This window comes from Giraffa tippelskirchi, chromosome 5, assembly GCF_054371585.1.
Source record: "Giraffa tippelskirchi isolate mGirTip1 chromosome 5, T2T-mGirTip1v1.2.pri, whole genome shotgun sequence".
In the NCBI taxonomy this organism is placed as follows: domain Eukaryota; kingdom Metazoa; phylum Chordata; class Mammalia; order Artiodactyla; family Giraffidae; genus Giraffa; species Giraffa tippelskirchi.
The window spans coordinates 65,413,740-65,431,421 of NC_137279.1; the positions used below are offsets into that span (position 1 = coordinate 65,413,740).

A 17,682-nucleotide genomic window follows, 5' to 3' on the forward strand; every position below is an offset into this window, starting at 1 on the left:
AGATATGAAGGAGAATTCAAAAGCTTTACAGACAAGCAAGAGCTGAGGGAATTCAGCACCACCAAACCAGCTCTCCAACAAATGCTAAAGGATCTTCTCTAAACAGGAAACACAGAAAGGATGTTTCAACACGAACTCAAAACAACAAAGTAAATGGCAACGGGATCATACTTATCAATAATTACCTTAAATGTAAATGGGTTGAATGCCCCAACCAAAAGACAAAGGCTTGCTGAATGGATACAAAAACAAGACCCCTATATATGCTGTCTACAGGAGACCCACCTCAAAACTAGGGACACACACAGGCTGAAAGTGAAGGGATGGAAAAACATATTTCATGCAAACGGAGACCAAAAGAAAGCAGGAGTCGCAATACTCATTTCAGATAAAATAGACTTTAAAATAAAGGATGTGAAAAGGGACAAAGAAGGACACTACATAAAGATCAAAGGATCAATCCAAGAAGACGTAACAATCATAAATATATATGCACCCAACATAGGAGCACCACAATATATAAGGCAAATACTAACAAGTATGAAAGGGGAAATTAACAATAACACAATAATAGTGGGAGACTTTAATACTCCACTCACGCATATGGATAGATCAACTAAACAGAACATTAACAAGGAAACACAAACTTTAAATGATACAATAGACAAATTAGATTTCATTGATATTTACAGGACTTTCCACTCCAAAACAATCAATTTTACCTTTTTCTCAAGTGCACATGGAACTTTCTCCAGGATAGATCACATCCTGGGCCATAAATCTAGCCTTGGTAAATTCAAAAAAATTGAAATCATCCCAGCCATCTTCTCTGACCACAATGCAGTAAGATTAGACCTCAATTACAGGAAAAAAACTATTAAAAATTCCAACATATGGAGGCTAAACAACACGCTTCTGAATAACCAACAAATCACAGAAGAAATCAAAAAAGAAATAAAATTATGCATAGAAACGAATGAAAATGAAAACACAACAACCCAAAACCTATGGGACACTGTAAAAGCAATACTAAGGGGAAGGTTCATAGCAATACAGGCGTACCTCAAGAAACAAGAAAAAAATCAAATAAATCAACTAACCCTACACCTAAAGCAACTAGAGAAGGAAGAAATGAAAAACCCCAGGGTCAGTAGAAGGAAAGAAATCTTAAAAATTAGAGCAGAAATAAATGCAAAAGAAACAAAAGAGACCATAGCAAAAATCAACAAAACTAAAAGCTGGTTTTTCGAGAAGATAAACAAAATTGACAAGCCATTAGCCAGACTCATCAAGAAACAAAGGGAGAAGAATCAGATCAACAAAATTAGAAATGAAAATGGAGAGATCACAACAGACTCCACAGAAATACAAAGGATCATAAGAGACTACTACCAACAGCTATATGCCAATAAAATGGACAACTTGGAAGAAATGGACAAATTCTTAGAAAAGTATAACTTTCCAAAACTGAACCAGGAAGAAATAGAAGATCTTAACAGACCCATCACAAGCACGGAAATCGAAACTGTAATCAGAAATCTTCCAGCAAACAAAAGCCCAGGACCAGACGGCTTCACAGTGGAATTCTACCAAAAGTTTAGAGAATAGCTAACACCTATCCTACTCAAACTCTTCCAGAAAATTGCAGAAGATGGTAAACTTCCAAACTCATTCTATGAGGCCACCATCACCCTAATTCCAAAACCAGACAAAGATGTCACAAAAAAGGAAAACTACAGGCCAATATCACTGATGAACATAGATGCAAAAATCCTTAATAAAATTCTAGCAAACAGAATCCAACATCATAGTAAAAAGATGATACATCATGACCAAGTGGGCTTTATCCCAGGAATGCAAGGTTTTTTTAACATCCGCAAATCAATCAATGTAATACACCACATTAACAAATTGAAAGAAAAAAACCATATGGTTATCTCAATAGATGCAGAAAAAGCCTTTGACAAAATTCAGCATCCATTTATGATAAAAACCCTCCAGAAAGCAGGAATAGAAGGAACATATCTCAACATAATAAAAGCTATATATGACAAACCCACAGCAAACATTATCCTCAATGGTGAAAAATTGAAAGCATTTCCCCTAAAGTCAGGAACAAGGCAAGGATGCCCACTTTCACCACTACTATTCAACATAGTTTTGGAAGTTTTGGCCACAGCAATCAGAGCTGAAAAAGAAATAAAAGGAATACAGATAGGAAAAGAAGAAGTAAAACTCTCACTGTTTGCAGATGACATGATCCTCTACATAGAAAACCCTAAAGACTCTACTAGAAAATTACTAGAGTTGATCAATGAATATAGTAAAGTTGCAGGATATAAAATTAACACACAGAAATCCCTTGCATTCCTATACTCCAATAATGAGAAAACAGAAAGAGAAATTATGGAAACAATACCATTCACCATTGCAACAAAAAGAATAAAATACTTAGGAATATATCTACCTAAAGAAACAAAAGACTTATATATAGAAAACTATAAAACACTGATGAAAGAAATCAAAGAGGACACAAACAGATGGAGAAATATACCGTGTTCATGGATTGGAAGAATTAATATAGTGAAAATGAGTATACTACCCAAAGCAATCTATAGATTCAATGCAATCCCTATCAAGCTACCAATGGTATTTTTCACAGAACTAGAACAAATCATCTCACAATTTGTACGGAAATATAAGAAACCTCGAATAGCCAAAGCAATCTTGAGGAAGAAGAATGGAACTGGAGGAATCAACCTGCCTGACTTCAGGCTCTACTACAAAGCCACAGTCATCAAGACAGTATGGTACTGGCACAAAGATAGAAATATAGATCAATGGAACAAAATAGAAAGCCCAGAGATAAACCCACGCACATATGGACACCTTATCTTCGACAAAGGAGGCAAGAATATACAATGGAGAAAAGACAATCTCTTTAACAAGTGGTGCTGGGAAAACTGGTCAACCACTTGTAAAACAATGAAACTAGAACACTTCCTAACACCGTACACAAAAATAAACTCAAAATGGATTAAAGATCTAAACGTAAGACCAGAAACTATAAAACTCCTAGAGGAAAACATAGGCAAAACACTCTCCGACATAAACCACAGCAGGATCCTCCATGACCCACCTCCCAGAATATTGGAAATAAAAGCAAAAATAAACAAATGGGACCTAATTAAAATTAAAAGCTTTTGCACAACAAAGGAAACTATAAGCAAGGTGAAAAGACAGCCTTCAGAATGGGAGAAAATAATAGCAAATGAAGCAACAGACAAACAATTAATCTCAAAAATATACAAGCAACTTCTGCAGCTGAATTCCAGAAAAATAAACGACCCAATCAAAAAATGGGCCAAAGAACTAAACAGACATTTCTCCAAAGAAGACATACAGATGGCTAACAAACACATGAAAAGATGCTCAACATCACTCATTATTAGAGAAATGCAAATCAAAACCACAATGAGGTATCATTTCACACCAGTCAGAATAGCTGCTATCCAAAAGTCTACAAGCAATAAATGCTGGAGAGGGTGTGGAGAAAAGGGAACCCTCTTACACTGTTGGTGGGAATGCAAACTAGTACAGCCACTATGGAGAACAGTGTGGAGATTCCTTAAAAAACTGGGAATAGAACTGCCATATGACCCAGCAATCCCACTGCTGGGCATACACACCAAAGAAACCAGAATTGAAAGAGACGCGTGTACCCCAATGTTCATCGCAGCACTGTTTACAATAGCCAGGACATGGAAGCAACCTAGATGTCCATCAGCAGACGAATGGATAAGGAAGCTGTGGTACATATACACAATGGAATTTACTCAGCCATTAAAAAAAATACATTTGAATCGGTTCTACTGAGATGGATGAAACTGGAGCCCATTATACAGAGTGAAGTAAGCCAGAAAGAAAAACAACAATACAGTATACTAATGCATATATATGGAATTTGAAAGATGGTAACGATAACCCTATATGCGAGACAGAATAAGAGACACAGATGCATAGAAGAATTTTATGGACTCTGAGGGAGAAGGTGAGGGTGGGACGTTCTGGGAGAATAGCATTGAAACATGTATATTATCATATGTGAAAGAGAACACCATTCCATGTTCGATGCTTGAGACAAGGGCTCAGGGCCGGGGCAATGGGATGACCCAGAGGGATGGGATGGGGAGGGAGGTGGGTGGGGGGTCCAGGAAGGGGAACACATGTAAACCCATGGCTGATTCATGTCAATGTATGGCAAAAACTATTACAATATTGTAAAGTAATTAGCTCCCAACTAAAATAAATAAATTTATAAAAAAATAAATAAATAAATAAATTTTAAAAAAAATGGAAGGAATAGACACAAGAAAACCAGTTGGACGTAATAGCCATTGAGGCTCAGATGCAAAACGCTTACAACAAGATAGAAGGAGTAGAAATCGAGCAACAGAAGCAGATACAAGAAGTGCTGCACAATATGGTAACTGATGGATTTAACACAAAGGTTAAGGACAAGAGAGGAGTCAAAAAGTTTTAATGGTCTCAGTCTGGACAGCAAAGAGGAAAGACACAAAAGGAAACTCAATGGTATGTGATCAGAGACTAGAAAAAAAGAAGCATTTATGAAGAACTTGACTTTTGACACCTTGAATTTGAGTTCATAATGACATATTCAAAGACACCACTTTGCCAACAAAGGTCCGTACAGTCAAGGCTATGGTTTTTCCAGTAGTCACGTTTAGATGTGAGTTGGACCATAAAGAAGGCAGAGCGCTAAAGAATGGATGCTTTCGAACTGCGGTGCTGGAGAACTCGTGAGACTCCCCTGGACTGCAAGGAGATCAAACCAGTCAACCTTAAAAGAAACCAACCCTGAATACTCATTGGGAGAAACTGATGCTGAAGCTCCAATGTTTTGGCAATCTCACGTGAAGAGCCGACTTACTGAAAAAGACCCTGATGCTGGAAAAGATTGAGGGTAAGAAGAGAAGGAGGCGATAGAGGACATTATGATTGGATGGCATCACTGACTCAATGGACATGAGTTTGAGCAAACTCTGGAAGATAGTGAAGGACAGGGAAGCCTGGTGTGCTGCAGTTCATGGGGTCACAAAGAGGTGGACATGACTTAGCATGTGAATAACAACAATGGCATATTCACATAGAAATGTCTCACAAGCAGTTAGTTGTATTGATCTAGCATTTAAAAGAATAGCCAGGATTAAAAAACAGAACAACTACAATCCAGGAGTCCCTTGGATAAGAAGGGACTAAAGCTGAGGAAGAAATCCCACCAGGGTCACTGAAAGGTCCTGGGTATTCTTTCAGGAGAAAAATACACCTGCTCATTGCAGGAAAATGGATTTTCTCTGGTGAGGAGAGGACATGGATTCCAGGAAAGTCCAATATTCATAAAAGAGGCACACAGATTGTGGCTTAAATCTCTATGAATGGTGGTATCAGTCTAACTATAAAAGGTATGTGATGCAACATGAATTAAGATAGAGAGCTTACCTTCAGTGGACACTGTTACTAGCTATTCAGGCCCACTGGGGACTCCGGGGGCCTGGGGAAACACACTGAAATATACTGCACCTGTTTCTTCTCTAACTGGCCCTCTTCTGATATATGTCAGCATTTTTACTTTATAAACTAGGAATTAAATCTAATTTTACTCTGGAAAAAAAGATTAAAAATAAAAAAGACTAAACACAAAGAAAGAATATTAAAAGCAGCAAGGGAGAAGCAACAAGTAACATACAAGGGAAACCCCATACACTTAACAGCTGATCTTCCAGCAGAAACTCTGCAGGCCAGAAGGGAATGGCAGGATGTATTTAAAATACTGAAAGGGAAAAATCTACAACCAAGATCACTGTACCCAGCAAGGATCTCATTCAAAATTGATGGACAAATAAAAAGCTTTTCAGACAAGCAAAAGTTAAAGAGAATTCAGTACCACCAAACCAGATTTACAACAAATGTTAGAGGGACTTATATAGTCAAGAAATACAAGAGAAGACAAAAGATCTATGAAATCAAAGACAAACAATTAAGAAAATGGAAATAGGAACATATATATCAATAATTACTTTAAATGTAAATGGATTAAATGCTCCAACCAAAAGACACAGTTTGGCTGAATGGATACAAAAACAAGACCCATATATATGCTGTCTACAAGAAACCCACTTCAAACCTAAAGACACATATAGACTGAAACTGAGAGGATGGAAAAATATATTCCATGCAAATGGAAAGAAAAAGAAAGTTGGAGTAGCAATCCTCCTATCAGACAAAAAAGACCTTAAAATAAAGAAGATTACAAGAGATAAGGAAGGACACTACAAAATGATCAAGGGATCAATCCAAGAGGAAGACATAACAACTGTAAATATCTATTAAGCCAACATAGGAGCACCTCAATACATAAGACAAACACTAACAGACATAAAAGGAGAAATTGACAGTAACACAATAATAGTAGGAGATTTTAACACCCCACTCACACCAATAGACAGATCATCAAAACAGAAAATTAATAAGGAAACATAAGTCTTAAATGATACATTAGATGAGATGGATCTCATTGATATCTTCAGTACATTCCATTCAAATGCAGAAGAATACACCTTCTTCTCAAGTGTACATGGAACATTCTCCAAGACAGACCACATCTTGGGTCACAAATCAAACCTCAGTAAATTTAAGAAAATTTAAATCATAGCAAGCATCTTCTCCAACCACAACACTATGAGACTAGATATCAATTACAAGAAAAAAACTAAGAAACACAAACACACAGAGATTAAACAACACATTTCTAAATAACCAACAGATTACTGAAGAAATCAAAAGGGAAATAAAAAAATTTCTAGAAACAAATGACAATGAAAACACAACTCAAAACCTATGTGATGCAACAAAAGCAGTCCTAAGAGGGAAGTTTATAGCAATACAATCCTACCTCAGGAAACAAGAAAAACATTGAATAGACAACCTAACTTTACACCTAAAACAACTGGAAAAAGAAGAACAAAAAAAATTAGTAGAAGGAAAGAAATCATAAAGATCTGAGCAGAAGTAAATGAAAAAGAAATGAAAGAAACAATAGTAAAGATTAATAAAACTAAAAGCTGGTTCTTTGAGAAGATAAAATTGACAAACCTTTAGCCAGACTCATCAAGAAAAAGAGAGAAGTATCATATCAACAAAACTAGAAATGAAAGAGAGGCTACAAGAGACAATGCAGAAATACAAAGGACTATAAGAGACTATTATGAACAACTATATGGCAATAAGATGGACAACCTGGAAGAAATGGACAGGTTCTTAGAAAAGTTCAATCTTCCAAGACTGAACCAGGAAGAAACAAATTATTAACAACCCAATTACAAGCACTGAAATTGAAGATGTGATCAAAAATCTCCTAAAATACAAAAGCCAAATGGCTTTACAGGAGAATTCTATCAAACATTTAGAGAAGAACTAATGCCTAGCCTTCTAAAACTTTTTCAAAATATTGCAGAGGAAGGAATACTTCCAAACTCATTCTATGAGGCCACCATCACCCTGATACCAAAACCAAAGACAACACAAAAAAAGAAAACTACAGGCCAATATCACTGATGAAATAAGATGCAAAAATCCTCAACAAAATTTTAGCAAACAGAATTCAGCAACACATCAAAAAGCTCATACACTATGATCAAACTGGGTTTATTCCAGGGATGCAAGGATTCTTCAATATATACAAATCAATCAATGTGATACATCATATTAACAAATTGAAAGATAAAAACCATATGATCATCTCAATAGATGCAGGAAAAGCCTTTGACAAAATTTAGCACCTATTTATGATTAAAACTCTTCAAAAAATGGGCATAGAAGGAACCTACCTCAACATAGTAAAGGCCATATATGATAAGCCTATAGCAAACATTATTTTCAATGGTGAAAAACTGAAAGCATTCCCCCTAAGATCAGGAACAAGACAAGGGTGTCCACTTTTGCCACTATTATTCAACATAGTTCTGGAAGTCCTAGCTACAGCAATCAGAAAAGAAAAAGAAATAAAGGGAATCCGGATCAGAAAAGAAGAAGTAAAGCTCTCACCATTTGCAGATGACATGATACTGTACATAGAAAACCCTAAAGATAGTATCAGAAAATTACTAGAGCTAATCAGTGAATTTAGCAAAGTTGCAGGATGAAAAGTCAATATACAGAAATCACTTGCATTTCTATATACTAACAATGAAAAATCAGAAAGAGAAATTAAGGAATCAATCCTATTCACCATTGCAACAAAAGGAATTAAATATCTAGGAATAAACTTACCTAAGGAGACAAAAGAACTGTACACAGAAAATTATAAGACATTAATGAAAGAAATCAAAGACAATACAAACAGATGGAGAGATATTCCATGATCTTGGGTTGGAAGAATCAATACTGTGAAAATGACTATACTACCAAATGCAATCTACAGATTCAATATGATCCCTATCAAATTACCAATGGCATTTTTCACAGAACTAGAACAAAAAATTTCACATTCATATGGAAACACAAAAGACCCCTATATAACCAAGCAGTCTTGAGAAAGAAGAATGGAGCTGGAGGGATCAACATTCCTGACTTCAGATTATACTACAAAGCTACAGTGATCAAGACAGTAAGTTACTGGCACAAAAACAGAAATATAGACCAATGGAACAAAATAGAAAGCCCAGAAATAAAACCATGCACCTATGGGTACCTTTGACAAAGGAGGCAAGAATATACAATGGGGGAAAGAAAGCCTCTTAAATAAATGGTGCTGGGAAAACTGGACAGCTACATGTAAAAGAATGAAATTAGAACACGTCCTAACACCATACACAAAGATAAACTCAAAATGGATTAAAGACCTAAATGCAAGACCAGAAACTATAAAACTCTTAGAGGAAACATAGGCAGAACACTTGATGACATAAACCAAAGTAAGATCCTCTATGACCCACCTCCTAGAGTAATGGAAATAAAAACAAAAGTAAACAAGTGGGACCTGATTAAACTTAAAAGCTTTTGCACAGCAAAGGAAACTATAAGCAAGGTGAAAAGACAACCCTCAGAATGGGAAAAAACAAAATAGCAAATGAAACAACTGACAAAGGATTAATTTCAAAAATATACAAGCAGCTCATACAACTCAATGCCAGAAAAACAAACAACTCAATCAGAAAGTGGGAAAAAGACCTAAACAGACATTTCTCCAAAGAAGACATACAGAAGGCTAACAAACACATTAAAAGATGCTCTAAATCGCTCATGATTGGAGAAATGCAAATCAAAACCACAATGAAATATCAACTCACACTGGTCAGAATGGCCATCATCAAAAAGTCTACAAACAATAAATGCTGGAGAGGGTGTGGAGAAAAGGGAACGCTCTTGCACTGTTGGTGGGAATGTAAATTGATACAGCCACTATGGAAGACAGTATGGAGATTCCTTAAAAAACTAGGAATAAAACTACCATATTACCTAGCAATCCCACTCCTAGGCATAAACCCTCAGGAAACCAGGGTTGAAAAAGACACATGTATCCCATTGTTCATTGCAACACTATTTACAATAGCTAGAACATGGAAGCAACCTAGATGTCCGTTGACCGATGAATAGATAAAGAAGTAGTGGTACATATACACACTGGAATATTATTCAGCCATAAAAAGGAATGCATTTGAGTCAGTTCTGATGAGGTGGATGAACCTAAAACCTATTATACAGAGTGAAGTGAATCAGAAAGAGAAAGATGAATATCGTATTCTAATGCACATATACAGAATCTAGAAAAATGGTTCTGAAGAATTTATTTACAGGGCAGCAATGGAGAAACAGACGTGGAGAACAGACTTACAGACATGGGGAGAGGGGAGGAGAGGGTGAGATGTATGGAGAGAGTAACATGGAAACTTACACTAACATATGTAAAATAGATAGCCAACGGGAATTTGCTGGATGGCTCAGGAAACTCAAACAGGGGCTCTGTATCAACCTAGAGGGGTAGGATGGGGAGGGAGATGGGAGGGAGATTCAAAAGGGAGGGGACATATGTATACCTACGGCTGATTCATGTTGAGGTTTGACAGAAAACAACAAAATTCTGTAAAGCAATTATCCTTCAATAAAAAAATAAATTAAAAAAAATTAGAAGTGGGCTTCCTAGGTGGCAATAGTGGTAAAGAACCCACCTGCAAATGCAGGGGATAAAAAACATGTGAGTTTAATCCCTGGGTCGGGAAGATCCCCTGGAGGAGGGCATGGCAGCTAACTCCAGTATTCTTGCCTGGAGAATCCATGGACAGAGGAGCCTGGTGGGCTACAGTCTGTGGGGTCACAACAAGTCAGATACAACTTAAGAGACTTAACACGCACATTTTAATAAGTACTGTCTATCACCGTTCACATCATCCAATATGACCAGCATTTTGAACTGCCAGTGTTATTCAGAAAAGTCTGATGTTTTTCATGTGTCATCAAATTCAAGTACGTTTTGCTTTATGTTACATTCTGAAATACTGAACATCAACTGAGTTTCAGAAATTTAAACTCGAGAAATTCACTAAAGGAATCGTTACGGAATTCTTTTGTAAAATAAACCACTGCTTTCAATATGTATAATCATCCCACAATCTATATTTTCTGTCAGATATTTTACATATCCTGGCAGTAGGCAGCATATACTGTGCTTGGTCAAAATATCATTGCCCAGGCTGCATCACCTGAGACAGATAACTAAAATTTGAAGCACTGCATTCTATTTATTCAACTTATGAAACCTAGTTACTAACACTTCAGTGCAGAGGCCAAGTTCTCAATATGAAATGAATCAACTATAGTGAATACAGTACAGCAAGAATAGGACAAAATTTATGTAACTACAGCATCTGTGCCATACATCTTTCTGGTAAAGAAAGACATCTGGACACATGTGCCTGAAAATTCTCAGTTATTACATAAAACTTGAAATAAAAATGTAAGATATGTGCAATTCTCTAATTCTCAGTCAGGAGTAAATCAGAAAACGGATGTGAGACCTTAAAGTAAAAAGCACACAACGTTCAGGGGTTAGGAGTCCTGGGTTTTTTCTGATTTGGAACAATGAAAAATAGATCAGTTTCTCTGTCAATAAAATGAAGCTTTCAACTCGACTATCTCCAAAGTTCCTTTAAACTCTAATATTTCTTTGATAGAACTTCTGCTTTAAAACAGGATTGAAGAAGCAGCTCTAGTACAAGCTCTGCAACTCTTTACATAGAGAACACTAAGATTTAAATAAAGAAATTTCACCCTTGTTGTAAAAGTCTCATTCACAAAGCTGTTCAACAAAGGTATTAAGAAAACAATCAATTAATATAATTTTCACATTTTTATTTACCCTCTGCCTACTCAGAAAAGCAATAAAATGGGTTACATGTCCACTAACCTGAAAAAAATGCCATCTTCCCTATTATATTTGAAAGATTTCAATAAGGTTAAACAAATTTCATGTTTTATTAAACATTATTTTCTGTTTTATTTGAAAATATGTCTGGGGAAAACGAATGTTTGTGATGACAATGCAGAAATTTTTCTTTTTCAGACTCTGTCACACTTCAGTCCCTCTTATCTAATTCCTAGTTTGCCCCTTTCCTTGACTTCATCTATAAAAATCATTCAATAATCTATATTGTCATGATGTTTATATTCAGAACGCCTCGTGTGATTCTAGGTCCCCAGGATTATATCTTTTATAATGGCAATACTTTTCATTTTTCTTTGTATATAATTTTCTTTGGGCCAAATTATTTTTCCTTTGTGTAAAAATGCTTTAAGCATAGATTTTCTGTATCTTGAAAAAACACTTTTATTTAATTGACTAGTTCTACAGTTGCTAAAGCAATCCCCACATACTCAAACTTGAGGGAGGAAAATATGTATTCTTTTATGGAGGAAGGCACATCAAAGTAGATTTCTAAAGCTCTGGGACTGCAATTTTTTAAATTTCCTGCTTTTCCTAAAAATTAAATGTATTTTAACTCATTTTATTTGCCTATAATATCCGTCCAAAGGTTCTACCATGTAGTTTCATTACATTTTTCAGATCTAAAGACAAACATTTGCTTTGTGTTTATTCTAGTTCCTTATTTGATAGACTCATAAGGACTCTATTGTTCAAATTTGCATGTTGCATAAAAATATATATTTGAGTAAGTTATACTTACAAAGCTCAGAATTTGCTGACATCTGTCCTTAACTACTGTACTAATTATAGATTATAAAAAGGTTACAGGGAAGACACAGGGCTGTCTCTAAGGAAGGTTTGTGATGGGAAAACTTATGCAATATAATCCTCCCTAAATTCCACAATTTTTACAAAAGTAAACATTGGCTAAAAGAACGTTAAGGGTGGTTTTTGTTTTCGATGAGTCTTGTTAGAAAGGGAATACATTCATGAATCGTTCAAATACTGACTGAGCATCTACTGCCCCAGTCTCAGGGCTGCATCCACACATGCAGCTGAAGGCTGGGTGAGAAGACAGCATTCCTTTGGTCAAGGAAGGAGAGGCATGCAAGCTGACCCTGAGTTCTCTACCCTTTGAAGTTCCCTCCTCGCCATGGAAGGAGTTATTTCTTCTCAGATTGACCTTTCCTCTGAGCCGCTACCTAGCCAGCTGCTTCCCTGATTCCCTGGACACCACAGAGACAGCCAATAAAGGAATGGAGCTCTTCATCCCCACTCACCACTGCCCTGGGGACAGATTTGTTTTGTTTCCAGACTGTCAGCATGTTTCGCAGTAGTGATCTGCACAAGGGCCATTTTAATCTCTGCAATTAAAAAAAAAATTAAACAAAGCACAGGAAATATGGCCCAGGTGTGTTTGTTCCTCCCATCTAGAGCAGAAAATTCACACACCTCACAGGAAATCCCTAGCTTGTATAAAGAATAAGGGTAGTGAGGTGAATAGTTTAGATGATGAGAAACCAGACGGGCCTCAGCTCTGCAACCATGTCCAGCACGTCCAGTATGTCTCAGGCATTTCTCACTTAAAGAAGCAAATGATGGTGTTTCCATCTGTGACAACAATAATTCCAGCTTCCTTGCTATTTCGTTGCATTTAACTTTGTGAAAAAATAAATACATTATTTATTACATATACATATAAAAGAAAAGATCTTCTCACTACCAGACACAGAAATGTGAGGAAAAAAAATATCTTTGTAACAAATAATCCCATTTAAATGCAGAGTTGAGCTCACAAAAGGTAAGAGAAATCCCCAAGGAAAAAACAGAAGGAATTCCAAACCAGAGCAGAGCAGTAAATTAGAATGAAATGTACAGCTGAGCTTAGCATTTGCTAATCTCATTTATCTAGAAGGCCAGCTCTTAGAAGTCCTCTGAAAGCCAGAAAGAGACCCCAGTCTGTATTAGGTAGGAAGATGAATCAAAGACCTCAACATGCTGCATCTTCAGTGAGAGAGCAGACAGGAAAGGCCAGTTAGCCAAAAAGAGTGAGGACAAGACTGAGCAAGTGTGCTGGATTCAGCCCACTACCAGGTGTGTGCTTTGCTGGATTTATCTATTTTAAACTTACCCTATCTGTGTGGTCCAGGAACATCCACCCTACTCCCACCCCAAACCCCAAGTCAAAAACTGACAAAGTGGAAGGGCCTGGGCCCCCTGACAGACCAATGCAAATCCTCTTTAAAGGGGTGTACACTCAACCCCCAGCAGAGGCTTCCACAGATAACGTGAATGTACAATAAAGCTAATGGATGCATCCCAGTCCAAATGAAGCAACTGTGCAATGTATTCTTTTTTCCAGGAAAAGAACAGCACTTTCCTAACTAAGTTAATGTTGCTTTAAATACAGCAGGGAAAACAATAAACTTCTTACGAGTCCCCTGGAGCCTAATTGGTGAGGACAGAATGAGATTGCTTGCTACATGCTCAGGAGAGAATGGAAACCAAGCAGGGCTGCTGTTGCTGTGCAATTATGAACTGGAGATCAGGGTCCTGAGAGCATGACTGATTTCCTGGGAAGGCCAAGAGAACAGATTCAGAACAGCCACCACATGGAAACAATTAGGATCACACATTAGTGACTGAACTTTACAGGCTGGCAGAACCATGATTGTAACAAAGGCATCTTTAGAGTCAATCATTTGAATGAATGCAGGCAAAACTGAAAGCTAGTTTTAATTGCTATTTAAGTGCATTCTGTCCTGGGAACAGTGTCCAATGCTCTGTTGACTTGCTTCTAATATATGTTGTCACTATGTTTCTGGCTCACACAGGGGAGAAGCCAAAGTTAGATTGTGTCTAAATTGGCAGCAAGCCAGAGCTGACAAGCCCAGGAGGTGAGTCAGGGCTCGGTGGCAGACACAGGGCTACACATTAGGACATGGACCTTGAGTGCATGACGAAAGATCCTGGCTCTGCCAGGATGCAACATAGGAAGGCAGTGCAAGCAGAGAGGGTCGGGTGCCAGGCTAGCGGCAGATCCAGAGTTGAAGGAAAGCAGGAGCAGACTCCAGTCATCCTGACTGGGGCACAGGTGGAACGAGCGGAAATCCACTCAGAAACTAAGGGGATCTGGGAGAGGCAATGCAATGCAATGCAGAGAAATGAAATCCCTCATGAAATGCAAATCATGAATATGTGCTCACCCCAGAAAAAGGGCCTCATCTTTTATTTGGTGATACAATGAGGACCGTGGCTAAGAGACTAGTAGTCTGGGCAATTCTTAGAGCAAGATATTATGTATGAACGACAAAGAACTCCGATGTTTCCTAAATTTTTAGTAAAAATTCTGGATCTTTGTAGATGAGAACTTGAATAAAATGTCTTTAAATTCTTTAATGAAAGAATGTAGAGCTAAAACAATTGCTTAAAAAATGCTTCTGTGAAAAACTAAAGAGGATATGTCTGGCATATTCACACCACCTGAGACTGGCTTTGACAGATTGTTCCAATTCACTTTTCACTTCATTTGTCTTTTTAAATTAGCCATCAGGAATGAGTATTTTTATACAGTGCTAAGTATCACGGTAAATGTTATTATAACTTATTATCTAAACATTTAATTTTCAGTTTAAAGGAAATAAAAACATTCTAATTGAGTTTTTCTATGTATCAGATGAACAGCTAGAAATAACTGCTGAATACGATTATAAAATTTGGTTTGAAAAGAAATATACCTCTGTGGGCAGGTAGAAAATAAAAGTTTGTACTTTCATAGAAGTTCTCCACAGCAGTAAGTGTAGTAACCATTCCATATGCTCTCAAAGCAGGTTTTGTGGATATGTCAGAAAATCTCCTATGTGGGAATGGAAACACTGCCACAAACTTCGACTACAGGGTACATTTCTCTGAAGAACTCACCAGTGCCTAGTAGTCAAGACACTAGGCATTTCTTCTGCGTCTAGAATGTACTAAGAAGTGCTACCCTATGAACAAACAGCAATAACTATGTTAAGTAGGATGCACTGCAAATAGTAGGTTTATTTCTTAAACTACCACCACCAACAACAACAATCACTATCCAATATTTCATTACTTTATTCCTACAAAGTTCATTTTGGATTTTAACCATACAAAAATATTAAATATTAACTGACCGTATGCATTTGAACTTGTGTTACTTTGGACTTAGTTTGGCTGAAATAGAAATAGACTAAAAGTGATTATGCAGAATATGCAGATCGAAGTCAATCAGAAAAAAAAAATAGCCTTTCAAAGGCAATGGCGATCCAGAGCTGGATCACCAGAAGCACCAGGATCTGGTACCTGCCTTGACCTGACACCACCAAATCAGTCGCACCCTCTTAGGCACCAAGAACTGCACTGCTCCAACCCCATTAACTGTCCTGACTACACTTTTCCAGAGAAAGCACAAATGCTATGAAATCTACCACAAGCATCCACACCTGTTCTGGAATCCTTCCAGGACTGCCCTCTACCTCCCCACTCTGTTACTCTTTGTTCCAGGGGCTTTTTTGGTTCCGAGCTCCTGTTGATACAGTTTTCACTCTAGAGGAAGATGCTCCAGTTTTGTTCGGTTAAGCAGTCTTTGAAACTGCAACTCATTCACAGTGTTACTTTCAGAAACTTCCTGCCTGCTTCCTGCACCCAAACCATGAGAAAGGGGAGTCATTCCTGAATCCCAGGCTCCGTGCCTGGAGAGAGTTTCAAATGTTCTAAGCTGGGGAAGGAACTGCATAGCTAGAAGCCAGTGAAAATGACTGCATTAGGCAAACAACCTGGATGGTTTCCAGCTAACCCAAACCTCACCCTCTATTTCCTGCAACATTGCCACATCTATTCAGCTTCTGACTTTTGTAAGTCTGTCTGCCTTTTCTACTCCCACACTTACCATTTAGGTTTGACATACTCATTTCCCTGGGTTTAAACCTCAAAATCATAAAATACACATAAAGATAACCTTCTACATCATTAGGCTCTTAATTACTTTAAGAAACACTCCATCAACCACAGCCTGCTCTTCTTTCCTACTGTTTTATTTAGCATTCTTCCACCCCGCCCCCCTCCGTTTCTCTCCCCCCATCACCCTACTCCTCTCCCCCCCACCCTCCCCAAGCACATTTACATCAGACATAGGACAAGGACACTGGCAATCTCACCACCCTCTAAATCCACCAGTCCTCATCTGCAGCACTGTGCTGTTTAGATTTAACAGGTGTTTTAACAAACTGGAGAATAATGGGAAGTCCCAACAGTACCCTGTGAGGACCAGCTGAAAGAACTAGAAAGATTTAACTAGAAAACAGGCCTCTTTAGATCTTTCCCTTTCTATAAGTCTTTAGTAATTTGACTGCTCCAGATTGATTTTAATAGTTCTTGATAATTTGATAGCAAGTCTTTGCTGTGGTAGCCAATTTACTGGCATTCAATTCCCTGTCTTGTTTAAAAGGAGTATTTTAACTTTAAGCTATACATTTTCTAAAATTAGGAAAATGAATGACTGGGGAAAAAAAAAAGTTGATTACTACACTGAAGATTTCATGGAGCTACGGCTTCCAATCATCTGATCATTTCAGATGGGATGACAATGTTAGATAAAACCTCTTTATCAGCAATGCATTGCAACCCACAGCACTAATTTCCATAGTCGACAAAACCTCTCTTTGCATAGATATGTATGTAAAAACAGAACATTCAGTACAAAGGCCAGAGTGCCATCGAAGGTAATTACAGGGACAGTAAAGTTCTTTTATGCCAACAAAAACACTGGGTGTTTCAGGGAATTTCAGAACCTGATTTCAAAAGGATCATACAGGGAGGAAATAAAATTTAGCATGGTGGACTCCTCTACAGCATATATTTGTAAGTATGAGATTCTGTAAAATAGTTGAATACAATGATGTTTGCTTGATATAAATGACTACTGGATGTTTATTTCAACAGCAGAAGTGTTAGCAGTTTCCTTCTATGGAAACAAAGAAGCAAACTAGTAAACACACATTTGCGTGGCCTAGGTTTTGAATACTTAAAATGACATGTATAAACGAAGCTTCTAACTTGAGCAGTAAAGGAAATATTACAGTTTTAGAGTATGGCTTTTCATTTTATGTGTTTTTTGAGTGAATGTGTGTATATGTTTAGATACAATATAAAGTCAGGTA

At 37.3% G+C, this 17,682-nt stretch overlaps 1 protein-coding gene and 1 long non-coding RNA gene across 8 annotated transcripts in view; one reads left to right on the forward strand and one right to left on the reverse strand.

Moving 5' to 3' along the window:
• Positions 1-17,682, reverse strand: part of LOC145506221 (uncharacterized) — a 527,653-nt gene that overhangs the window by 209,692 nt on the left and 300,279 nt on the right. The gene's annotated exons all lie outside the window — the stretch shown is intronic.
• The window catches only part of RGS13 (regulator of G protein signaling 13), a 46,824-nt gene that overhangs the window by 3,624 nt on the left and 25,518 nt on the right, over positions 1-17,682 (forward strand). The window contains exon 1 of one of the 2 annotated variants that reach the window (XM_081490284.1): positions 16,554-17,383. The exons of the other annotated variant lie outside the window; for it this stretch is intronic. The gene's annotated coding sequence lies outside the window, so the exon portion shown is untranslated. Of the gene's footprint in view, positions 1-16,553; positions 17,384-17,682 lie in introns of those variants that run through there. 2 annotated transcript variants of the gene reach the window in all.